Genomic DNA, 13,218 nt, shown 5'->3' with positions numbered 1-13,218 from the left:
TGATCAGAAGCTCTTCCAACGCAGAGTCAGTCATTATGAACTGAGAGGATTATGTATGTTCATGAAAACCAAGACAAGAACGACCGTGAAACAGAGATTCATCTCAGTAAAAGGAGTCAATCTGTGGAACAACCTTGATAGGGAAATTAAACTGTGTAATACAGTTTACAGTCTACAGAACAAGACTATAATAGTTAGTCTCAAATTTAGCTTTGCGGTAGATATGCTGCTATAGGCTTATGCTGCAGGGGGGCACCGACATGATCCGCTGGGCGGTGCCTCTCACCCTTCCTCTCTTCTCCTTTTCCATTTTTATTTATTATAAATATCTCATAGCTATCGTTTTTGTCCATCGTTCCTGTAGTTTCTTGTGCCGGGCCCCCTTTTTTCTCTTTTGTGCATGTTTGCAGGCCGGAGCCTCGGGAGCTGCATTCTGGCCTGCGGTCCCGGTCCCGGTGAAAATTGTCAAATAAGTTATTTTGGTGATGACTCTAAATGTTGAAATAGCAGTAAAACACCATTCATTGATGAAATTACATAAGGGATTGAAAGGGGGGATGGCAGTTTTACAGGGGGGATGATTTTGACCATTTTTATTTCAGGGGGGATGCCATCCCCCCTCATCCCTCCTCATCTTGAGTACTGAGTGTTGGTAATGAAAGGGATGTTTTTACCGTGCGTGGTTACACTAACTGGAAAGCGGCACTTGAAAGTGGAAGGGGACTGCAGAAACTTGCATCCAGCCACAATCATATACAGGCTGCAGCAACCTGGTCAGAACACAAGTCCAGAGAGGCGTCTGGAGCGACAGTCGATAGTATGCTGGGCGGTAAAACAGCACTTGAAAAGAACCGGTACTATGTTAAAAGCATTGGAGATGTTATTAAGTTTCTCTGTCTTAACGAGCTGGGGCTCCGTGAAACAAAAGAAAACTTACGTGACCACAGCAATGCTGATGCTGGTGATCATGATGACATTGATTCTGGTCTTTTTTTGAAATTATTTGAGTACACCTCAGCGAAGGAGCTATTGCTAAGAGCATGAATAAAAATGCAACATACACATCTAAAGGTAATAATTGCAACATTAGCCAGCATGGTTTTTGCAGAGATACAGACAAAATATTCAAAAGCTGACTCTGCAGGATTCTGTATAAAAAGTGATGGGACAAGGGACAGGACAAATGTAGAAAAATAATTCTAAGATTTGTAAGTAAATCCATACCAGAGGAGCATCTAATTGGATGACTTAACTTGCACCAACTTGATGCTGAGTACACCTGCACTGAGATATTAAAACACATTTCTGAGGCTGGCTACAGTGCTGACAATATAGTTAGCCAGTGTTATGATGGTGCTTTGGTGATGAGTGGAGTACAAGGTGGTGTCCAAGCACTACTTCAAAAGAAGCTGGATAGATATGTGCCATCTATTCAGTTACAACCACCAGTTGCATTTAGTGGTTGTGCATGCTATGCAGGGTGAGCCACGTGCCAAAAAGTTTTTTGATCTCTGCAATTCCCTGTATAACTTCTTCCATCACCACTATGTGTCAGAAAGGTATGATGCTCCTTGTCTCAGACGACTAATTGAAATTCGCTGAACAAGCCATTATGATATGACAAGGTGCATTGTTGAGAATGAATAAATCTTTGTACTATCCTGTCAGAGATTTCAGAGGATGATGAGGCCTCAGTTGAGTTGTGCACTGAAGCATCAGGCCTTTTAATTCAAATTAAGAGGCTACATTTCTTGTGTGGGTGCTTAGTGTCTTAATACCAGCAAATGGAATTCCACAGTCTCATGCTGTAGATGTGTGTTCTGCAGGTTTGGTTGTTACTCAAACACTGGAGTCCTTGAAAGACATCTGCAAAGACGATGTCTAGACTGAGCTTTCACAGTTATCTGCAGAGGATCAGGGTGTGTCACATTAACCTAAAAGAGGGAGAATATTGAGCAAACACCTCGGTGAAAGTGTTGTGTTGTCAACTGTGGGTCATGCAGATACTGATAACCCCACCATCACCCCCTCTCAGTCTCTCAAAAGATCCTTGCTCAGCATCCTCATCAGGGCCATTTCAGACATGGAAAACAGATTCTCAAAGAAGAATTTAGACCTAATGACAGCCATATCAAGCCTCGTACCCTATTCTGAGAGATTTCTAGACTACCTTGTTGGAACCTTTGCATGCACTTACTGGAAGTGGAACAGACTATGCGACTCTGAAAAGCGAACTCATTGTTGCAAAGCCAATGTTGTCCAAGTTATGTTGTCCAAATGAAACAGACCTGGCCACTGTGTCTAAACACATGAAGACATACGAGAAATCACTTCCTGTGTTGCACAAGTTGTATGTGACAGCTCTTGTAATTGGTGTGTCTTCAGCTTCATGTGAGAGTTCCTTCTCCACACTTGCACGTGTCCTAACCCCCTACCGTTGCACCATGTTGCACGGAGGAAAAAAGAACTTGGTCATCTTGACACATCAGAAATCTATAACAAATACATTAGACATGGATGAATTTGTTACCATTTTTGCCAGGACAAACAGAAGACTCATGTTATAGAGATAGACAGAGAGAATAAAAAATAAAAAAGATAAAAAAAAGATACAAAAGAAATGCAGCCTCAACAGAGCACAAGCCAGATATGATGATTGATAGATAAAAAAAAAAAGATTAAAGGAAGATAAATGCAGCCTCAACAGGGCAAAAGCCAGATATGATTGATAGATTCAAAAAAAAAAAAAGCAAAAAACATAAAATAAATGCAGCTTCAACAGGGCACAAGCCAGTGTCCTATTTGTGCCGGTCCCAAGCCCGGGTAAATGCAGAGAGTAGTGTCAGGAAGGGCAATTGGGTTAGCAACCTGTTAATAACCTGTCGGATACTACTCCGACAGGTTGTTTAAGGAAAAATGTTAAAAATGTGTACTCTCATATTAAAAAAGACATTTTTCAGAAATATTTTTATGTCCTTGCAATTATTTTTACTGCATATTTTATACATTGGTACGGAGCCCCTCTGACATTTGAAAAAAATAAAAGAATGCGTGGCCACGCATTAATAACTCGGGGCCACGAGTTATTTTATTTTTTTCAAATGTCACATGTTATTACTACACTCGCCATGACAATACTCCTGCTCTTTAATATAAATAGACTATAATTACCGTTATTAATGATGAATAACCATCCCACCAAGGAAGGTGCATCCACGAAGTCCAGACAGTAGGTTATAATGCCATCCACGAGTAAAATAATGCGTGGGCACGAGATACATAATGCGTGGCCACGCATTGATTATCTCGTGGCCACGAGTTATTAATGAGTGGCCACGAGTTATTAATGCGTGGCCACGAGATAATCAATGCGTGGGCATGCATTATGTATCTCGTGCCCACGCATTATTTTATTTTTTTCAAATGTCACCAGAGGGGCTCCGTACATTGGTGACACAAAATGAAGGTGAGAAAAAAAAGTCATATATATACACACAGGGTAAAGCAAAGAGAAATGTATAAAAAAAAAAAACAATTAATGTTCATTTTTTCAATTAAAGATTTGTAACGAATCACTTTACCCTTGGTGCTAGTACGTACGGGTCGGGGGGCCCGGCTGGTGTTAGACACAAGTAGGGGGGGCTCCAAGGAAAAAAGGTTGGGAACCACTGTTCTAGAGAATACATACAAGTGCTCTGCTAACTCTAGGCACCAGCTTATTCAATTTAAGATGCTAAAACAAAGTTACACAAAATGTTTCCAAGAATATCCCCACTATGTGACAAATGTCTTACTGAAGAATCCACTCTTCTCAACTGTTATGCACTGTGTCCTAAGTTAATTCCATTTTGGTCTTGCATATTTAAAACTATGTCAGACATGTTGCAAACAAGAGTTGAAACTGGATCCACTTTTGATCGTGTTTGGAGTCTCTGATCAGTTTTCTCAACTTAATATATGTCAACAACAACTGCTATCTTGTGCTTTTTTTATAGCAAAGAAACTTGTTTTGATGTTTTGGAAAAAAAACAGAAATTCCTCCTGTTACATTACAAACAAACAGACAGTTCAATAAGACTTGGCAATCCCTTCTACAATATATTGATGACTCAAGCTGAATAGTGACCATGATTTGATGGCCAGCCCTGTTGTGACAAGATCTAAGTCCTGGGAGGAGGGGAGGGGGTGGGAAATGGGGATTGTTTTATGCAGGTCTTTTTGTGTGTTGTTTTCTTATGTACCTTGTACGGAAGAGTATTAGGGCCAGGCAGGAGAAAAATAAAAATAATATTTTAGAGGAGGAAGATTTTTTTTTCATTATGCACTTCGAGAAAAAAGTCGAAATGTCGAGAAAAAAGTCGAAATGTTGAGATTAATGTCGAAGTACAATTTCGAGAAAAAAGTCGAAATTTTGTGAATTTTATTCACAAAATTCCGTCTTTATTCACAAAATTTCGACTTTATTCTTGAAATTGTATTTCAAAATTAATCTCGACATTTCATATGGAGAAAAAAGTCGAAATGTATTTCAACTTTATCCTCGAAATTTCGACTTTATTCTTGAAATTGTACTTCAAGATTAATCTCAACATTTTGACTTTTTTCTCGACATTTCGACTTTTTTCTCGAAGTGCATAATGAAAAAAAATCTTCCTCCTCTAAAATATTTTTATTTTTCCCCTGCCTGGCCCTAATACTCTTCCGTAAAAACCTTGTGTTCGTTTTGTATAACTTGTCACATCTAATTTTTTTAGTTTTTCCAATACAAAATTGTTTGAACAAAGTAAAAAATGTAGTAATGTTAATTAAAAAATATAATTAAAACCAAGGAAAGTTTTCCAATACAATGAAATCATAATTTCAACTTGCAATTTTTTTTATGCTTTGCATTAACTTATATTTTCACCCTGGCTTGAGCCAAAATCTTACATAACTACAAAGTAATATGTCGTATGAATACAATGTATTTTTTCACTTTCAGAAAAACGAATGAAATTGCGTCAACTTGTCACAAGTAATCGAATTACTTACCTCCAAGATAAAATTATGAAAAGACACATTTCAACTTCTTGCATTTCTTTTATTACATTTCCAACATTACAGTAACCTTGTCAAATAGTTTTGAGGTGAGCTGGGCTATTCTTTAAAATATAACTATAAAAAAATATGAAAATACTTTTTCAATAGCCTAACAGTTGTTCAAAAGCACAACAAACAGCTCAGAGGTGAGGTAGGCTAATCTTTTGATAATATAAAAAACAAACAAAGAATTATGTATGAACATTAAATTAAATATTCTTACACTTACACAGAAATTACAATTGCAGACACACAAGTCACACAACAAAAAATTACAACAATTACAAGGCATAGAAATCCCAACACACAGATAAAATACATTTCAAGGGGGAAGCAACAGGGCTAACCCCCCGTTCACACTGAAAGCGTCACGGGAGTCATAGGCGTCTGGCTGCCATTCATTGTCTATGAAAAACGGGCGTCGAGAGGCGGCGGGGGCGGCGGGACCGGCGGGGGCGGCAGGAGCGTCTGGCGGCGGGCGCGGCGCGTCAATTTGAAAGTTGAAAAATCTGAACTTTATGCAAATGAGCAGCGTTGACGCCGAGGCGTCGTCCAATCACACACCGGGATTCCCGAAGCGAGAACTCTCAATGCAGATTGTACTTTCATGTTCACACAAACGTACACTGATTCACATGCGTACAGGAGCAGAGCTGTGCACTAACAAACTAATTTTATCAGGAATTAATATATTTCATCCAGCAAAATGACATTTTGCTGGTTTGACTGCCGTTTTTACCTGAACTGCTCACGTTAAACACGTAACTGAGGGTTGAGGAGCTGGATGGTCCCAACGATTTTATTTGCTACATTGATCCAACGAAAAATAATTAAAACCCGTGCTTATTAATCACAAAACACAGTTTAAACATGACCAAATCCGCTCCGACCCGGTGCGTCAGTATCAGCGCAGACAGACTGCAGCTTCGCCTGATTTATGGTTCCGCGTTAAATCGACGGCGTAGCCGACGGCGTAGGGACGCGGTGCGGTGTGCGTCGCCGCGTACACTACGCCGTAGTTCTGCGTTGGTGTGACGCGGAACCATAAATCAGCCTAGGCGGATTTATGGTTCACCGGGAGTGGGATCTGGCGGTTGATGTTGAATCCACGGACCAAACTTGTTAAAGGAGCATCAAACTCACTCTTATCTACGCGGAAATAACGCTAAAATATAAAGAAGGCGTCCCAAAGTGTGATCTATGGTGAAATAGGAAACTGAAGATGTGTAGGCTGTTCCCACTGTTCCCTTCAGTTCTGCAGCGCAGCTTTAGCCCCGCCCACCCCCGCCCCGCTGCAGGCACTGACGCTTTCAGTGTGAATGCACCAAGCGGCGAGATGCTGGCGTCGGGACGCTTGTGACTCTTTCAGTGTGAACGCAGGGTAAGGCTCTGGATTCACATTAAAAACAGAAACAAGTACGATATGAAGCTGCTCCAATTTCTCTAACACAATTTTTCAGAGCTCCAAGATTGATGAGCTCCTTTAGCTTTAGAGTTTTTTGCAGTGCATTCCAGGCAACAGGTGCAGCGTACTTAAAGCAGTGCTTACCAAGTTCTGAGTTAACTTTAGGCACATTTAGTAAATAAAACTCGTTGGAACGTAGGTGGCAGTTGCTCTGGGATTTGGAGAAATAGTTACATAAATAGTGGGGGAGCAGGCCCAGGATAGCTTTGTAAATAAAAATATGCCAATGAATAAGGCGCCGTGCTGCTAATGATGGCCATTCAACTCGGGCATATAGAGTGCAGTGGTGAGTAAGGGCTTTACATCCAGTAACAAACCTTAAGGCACCATGATACACGGTGTCCAGTGAGCGTAGGCAATTTGCGGGGGCATACATATAAAGGAGATCGCCATAATCAAGTACAGGGAGGAAAGTGGCAGCAACCAGCTTTTTCCTGGTAGAAAAAGAAAAACAAGATCTGTGACGGAAAAAAAATCCCAGTTTCAGTCGTAATTTTTTTACCAGGTTTTCTACATGTGGTTTAAAAGAAAGCCGATCATCGATTAAAATGCCGAGATACTTGTAACAGGTCAGAAGTTCAATCTCACAACCTTGTAAGCACAAAATGATGGGGGGAGACACAGGTACTTCCCTGCCATTGGAAAATATCATCAATTTGGTTTTAGCAGCGTTTAGGACAATTCTTAGTTCAATAAGCTGACTTTCCATGAGGTTAAAAGCAGTCTGTAAGTTGCCCAGAGCCTCGGCAAGAGTGGAGCATAAAAATTAAATTTGGCATTTGGCATGTTTCTGCCCAGTGTATTTACATAAATAACAAACAAAATGGGTCCCAGAACTGAGCCCTGAAGCACACCTGTGGTAACATTTAACAGTGTGGATGAGGTGCTTTCGAAGTGCACACATTGTTTTCTATTAGACAAATAATTATCAAACCAACCAACGGCCTGCTCAGATAAACCTACGTCAAGCAGTCGTTGCTTCAGAATAGAATGATCGACTGTGTCGAAGGCCTTAGAAAGGTCAACAAAAAGAGCTGTACAAAGTTTCTTATGGTCCAGCCAGTCTATTATGTCATTGGTGAGTTTGAGAGTGGCTGTAGTTGTGCTGTGTTGTTTCCTGAAGCCAGATTGATATGGAGAGAGAATATTGTGAATATGAAGGAAATACTTTAACTGACCGTTTACTAGACCTTCAAGGACCTTCGACAAAATGGACAGCTTGGAGATAGGTCGATAATTATTTAAACAAGTAGGGTCCCCCCCTTTCAAAAGGGGAAGGACATAAGCGACTTTCCAAATTTCTGGAATACAATTTGTAGTGATTGAGAGATTAAAAAGATATTGGAGGGGTTTGGCGATGAAATCAGCAGCTAAGTTTAAAAAATATGGTTCCAGATTATCTGGGCCTGCAGATTTAGTAATGTCAAGAGAGAGAAGGGCTCTACGAACATCTTCCACTGAGAACAACCTAAAAGCAAAGGAAGGTTGACCAGACATGTTACCAGCATCTAGGGCAGAAGACACAGGGCTAAGGGTAGGCAAAGCAATTGAGGAAGAAGACCCAGAAAATAACGAGCCAGAGGCAGAGAAGTGATTATTAAAACAATCAAGTACAGTAGCCCTATCAGTTACAGTGGTAGCGTCATTGACAATACAGCATGGGAATTCTCTATGGTTGTCAGTGGGTGAGATAGATTTAATCACTTTCCAAAATTTCTTAGGGTCATTTAAATTTTTCGTTACAGCAGAAAGATAAAAACTGGACTTTGCTTTTTTGATGGAGAGGGTAAAACGATTTCTAAGTTGCCTAAATATAAGTTTGTCAGCCTCGGACTGAGTCTTTCTGGCCTTAGCCCAGGCAAGATTTCTATTATGCAATAGATCAGCTAAATCAGGCGTGAACCAAGGGTTATCCCTTCCCTTAACCCTATATCTTCTGAAGGGGGCGTGTTTATCAAGCAGGGAGGAGAAACCTTCAGAGAAAAATTGCCATGCAGTCTCTACTTCATCAATCAGTTCAATACGCTCCCAGTTGAAATTATATAAGTCATGAAAGAACCCCTGTTCAACAAAGGCCTTCATGTTACGTTTTATCAAGATGCGAGGTTTGGATTTTGGAATTTTGGCATTTCTGACTGCAGCGATCGCACAGTGGTCACTTATGTCGTTTGCAAAGACACCTGACATAGAAACTTGTGTGGAGCATTAGTCAAAAACAAGTCAATTAAAGATGATTTATCAGGACACTTCAAGTTGAGATGTGTGGGGCTTTCAATGAGCTGTGTAAGATTTAATGATGCACAGGAATCCTTGAAGACATCAGATTTAGAATTTAACCAGTCCCAGTTTAGATCACGAGTTAATATTATTTCATTATAGTTCAAGTCAGCTAAAAGCTGGTTCAGGGAAGTTAGCCTACTTTCAATATCCATGATGATTCTTTGAAAGGTCTCAAAGGTATATTTAGGGATTAAAGCAAAAACATTTTGACTGAAACATTTTTTTCAGGCCAGTTCATATTCCCCCGCCATCTCTGCGCTGCACCACACTAAAAGAATGGCCCCTTTTCTGCCGTGCGGTCGCTACCCAAAGGTTTCAAGTAAAAAAGTGAAATGCTGTATTAGCCCTTCTGTTTTCTGTTTTTTTTTTTAAATCACCATTTGATTCAATCCGATCCGATATTGATGTGGGTTAGTTAGTGTTATTAAAAATGTTTTTTTTTTTTTTTTTTTTTTTTGGAGTGACTTCCGGTTATGGCCACTTCCTAGTAAGTCACGCTCAACTCTGCTCCGCCGAAATCCTGGCTAAATCCTGACATAAACTTTAAAAACTGCTTTGAAAGTGCAGACAACTTTCAACTTTCAGCGGCTATGCGAAGGCGAACGAAACTAAGTAAGGATATCGGAAAAACGCAGACGCAGTCGAGGTTAACTAACTTCAGGACGCATGGAGCATGGAGCATACGATTAGCCGAGAGGCTAGAGAAGACCATGGCCACGACGAGGATGCCGCTAATGCTAGCACTGAAGTTGGGCACTGGCGCTTATTTTGGCCCTACAGCATTTTGAGGTTTATGTGGGTTCCTCCAATGAACCCACCCTCGTTAACACTGATCACAACCCTCTCGTTTTCCTGAACCAGATGCGGAACACCAATCGGAGGTTGATGAGATGGTCTGTCTTTTTACAGTACTTCAATGTGGAGGTCAGGCATGTCCGTGGCAAAGATAATGTCCTGGCCGACACATTGTCACGCTCCTTTTCTGATGAGTGAACGACCTCACGTTGCACTCCCGGTATGCACCATCATAGGGTGGGGGTGTTGCGTGTGGCCATGACTCTCTCTCTCTCTCTCAACACACACCATTCTCAATCAGCTAATTAATCTTGTCTCCTCCCATCTCAGAGTACCACACCTGGACTGGCACACCTGAACTGATTCCCATCAGCATATACAACTCCTCTCTGCTCAGTGTGCCAGGAGAGACAGACCAAGCAACACCAAACTGGATGCTCTTTTGTTAGCTTTTGTTTAATTTGATCCTTAGTTTAGTTTGGGCCTGGAGATGGCCGGTAGTCTTTATTTTAGGTCGTTTGCTCATTTGTTTGTAGTTAGTTGGGTTTTGAGTTAGGGAGGGGGGGGTCCAGCTTCAACGTCCCTTTAAAGGGGTGGGCTGTGCCCCCCCCATGCTCCTTAGTTCAGCCGGCATCTCCAGGTCCCCTTTTTCCTTATTTCCTTACTTGTACTCTTTTGTTGGTGCCCTTCCTGATGTTGTGGTTTCCATTTTCAAGCCATATTTCAATGTTATTTGTGGGGAGACCGCAACAGTAACGTACAGAGAAAAGACACACACTTTTAACAATCCGACTGAAGTACAAGCCTTCATTAACAAGATAAAAGAAGAAACTGGCTGAATAAATATCAGAGGCTGGGAGACAGACAGCGGCAGGCTAGGCTGAACAATTCTGATTAATATTGCATGGATGCAAGGATGTGAGAGTGACTGTGTACCAGGTTACAAGTAAACATAAAACATACAACATAAAAATTGCTGTTATGTCCTCTGTTATTGGTACTATTGGTACCAGGTACTGACCAAACGATTCCACATGGTCGAGGAGAGAGAAACGGAGAAAAGACGCAGCCCGGATTTCAGCTTCATCTCCACAGAGCAGTCAAATGACGGACGGAGAACGGGATCCACTCCGAGAGAACGGAAACCAATTCAACTCCCACTGACACAGATAAGAACCTTCACCACAAAATCTAACTGGCAACTGCTAACAACACCGGGCCAGCAACTGCTAACAACACCAGACAACATCAGGCTAGCAACCGCTAACAACATCACCTGCAGACCAACATCATCCAGCTGCCGCCAGCCAGGCTCGACTCACTTCAATAAGTGCCACAACAATGCCACCGAAAGGGAACAAGACAGAGGTGAGGCAGGAAGACGAATATATAACAATAGCTCAAATGAATGAACAGATAGCCTATATGTGTGCAAGAAACCTGGCTAAGGCCTCACCTTGATTTTGTTCTGCCAGGATATACCTCAGCTCGGCATGACAGGGTAGACAATCAAGGAGGTGGCTGTATTACATTTATTAAAGATAACAGAGTATAGAAGACTATCATCACCAGCAGACATGGAATGTGTAACTATCGAAGTACTGTATATAATGTAGAGGCCAACATTAAAATAATTAACTTTTACAACCCTTGCAAGAAGTTGTGTGTCGAAATGTTTAATACAATTAAGCATGATAATAAAAAAGAAATATGGTGTGGGGATTTTAATGCACATAACAGTCTCTGGGGCAGTAAACACACAGATAATAATGGAAATGTGGTGGAGGAAGTATTAGAAGAAAGATCTCTAGTCTGTCTCAATGATGGTAAAGGAACTAGACTATATAACTATATATAACTATATATATATATATATATATATATATAACTATATATATATATATATATATATATATATATATATATATATATATATATAAATACCCTATCTTGTCTGGATTTAACGTTAGTATCCAGAAACTTAGTATGTTCATCTGAATGGAAAGTTGATGACAACTCTAGCATAGGAAGCGATCATTTTCCAATTCTTTGCTCTATAGATCTTAATGTTTTTGCCCAGGAAAGATACAAGCTAAATAAATGGTGCTTTGAAAAAGCTGATTGGGGTAAATTTCAAGAATACTGTATAGAGCAAGCTAGTTTGATCTCAATGGATGGTAATATAGAAGAATGTGGTGCTGCAGTGACTAATGTGATTCGGAATGCTGCATTGAAGAGCATACCCATAAGCAGTATAACTGGGAAAAGAAAAGTAGTGCCATGGTGGAATAAAAAATGTACTAAAGCTGTCAAAGAACGAAATAGAGCTTTACGAGTATTGAGGAGTAACTTGAACCAAGAAAACATAATAGACTACCAAAAGAAAAAGGCCCTGGCTCGTAGGATTATTAGATCTAGTAAAAAGAGCACATGGAGAGAGTATTGTGGTACTATAGGCAAAGAAGTGAAATTAGGCGATGTTTGGAATATGTTAAAGAAGATGAGTGGTAAGAGGAAGCAAACTAACATACCAATATTAGAGGATGGAGAAACAACAGCTGTAAATGATAAAGAAAAGGCTAATTTGCTGGGTAAGAGTTTTGCCAGTGTACATGATAGAAATCATTTGGATGAGCGGCATAAGAAGAGGAAAGAGGAAATACTAAGTGAAAACCAGAATATAATTAGGAAAAAATATAACGTAGACTCAACTCTCGATGCCGAGCTGACTATGAGTGAGTTAGAAATAGTGTTACATGGCACTGGGAATACAGCAACAGGACAGGAACAACTAAGCTATGTGATGTTTCGCAAATTGCCTGATCAAGTATTAAGAATTGTTCTGGAATTATTTAATGAGATATGGAGAGAAGGGGTCATGCCAAAAAGTTGGAAGACACTTATTTTGCCTTTTAGTAAACCCGGTAAAGATCCAAATAACCCTGGAAACTGCAGACCCATTGCCTTGACCTCTCATATGTGTAAATGGATGGAAAAGATCTTGGTCCAGAGACTCAATTATACACTAGAGCAGAGGATTAATGGCATCATATCAGAATGGGTTCAGGAAAGCCAAATCTCTCACCTGAGAGCGATGATACCATCATCCTTGAACCAACTCCAGCTGTGGTGGTCCAGCACATGAGCACGCCTGAGCTCACATGAACTGAAAGTGTGATTGTAAGTTTACCTACAAAGAATCACCATCTAACTGGGTGTCCATCTGTGGTGTCCATCTGTTAATTTAACTTGTTGTGTAATGCAGCATTTAAAACAAAGCTGTCCAAGAACTCGGTTATTTGTCATGTGCCAGTAAACCCTCGTCACCTTTTAGGAACAAAATTTGTTCCAGGTGTGAAAGTTTGGTTATGACGAGATTATGATTAATCTGATTCCTCTAAAGATGGATTTTCATGTTCGTCCAAGTGTCCATTTTTGCAAATTGCATGCAGTTGGTGTTGATCTGTTCCTCCCATCAAGTGAAGAGTTCAGACGTATTTCAGAAGCAGAGCAAATTAATGTTGTTCTTCTTAGGCCAGAAAAGCAGCAGTTATCAATGGTGTACTTTTAGTTTTTTGTAGGCTACAATTCCCTCAATT

This window comes from Cololabis saira, chromosome 11 (genome assembly GCF_033807715.1).
Source record: "Cololabis saira isolate AMF1-May2022 chromosome 11, fColSai1.1, whole genome shotgun sequence".
NCBI classification, from domain to species: domain Eukaryota; kingdom Metazoa; phylum Chordata; class Actinopteri; order Beloniformes; family Belonidae; genus Cololabis; species Cololabis saira.
The sequence above is the reverse complement of the archived record's forward strand: the minus strand, read 5'-3'. Positions refer to the sequence as shown.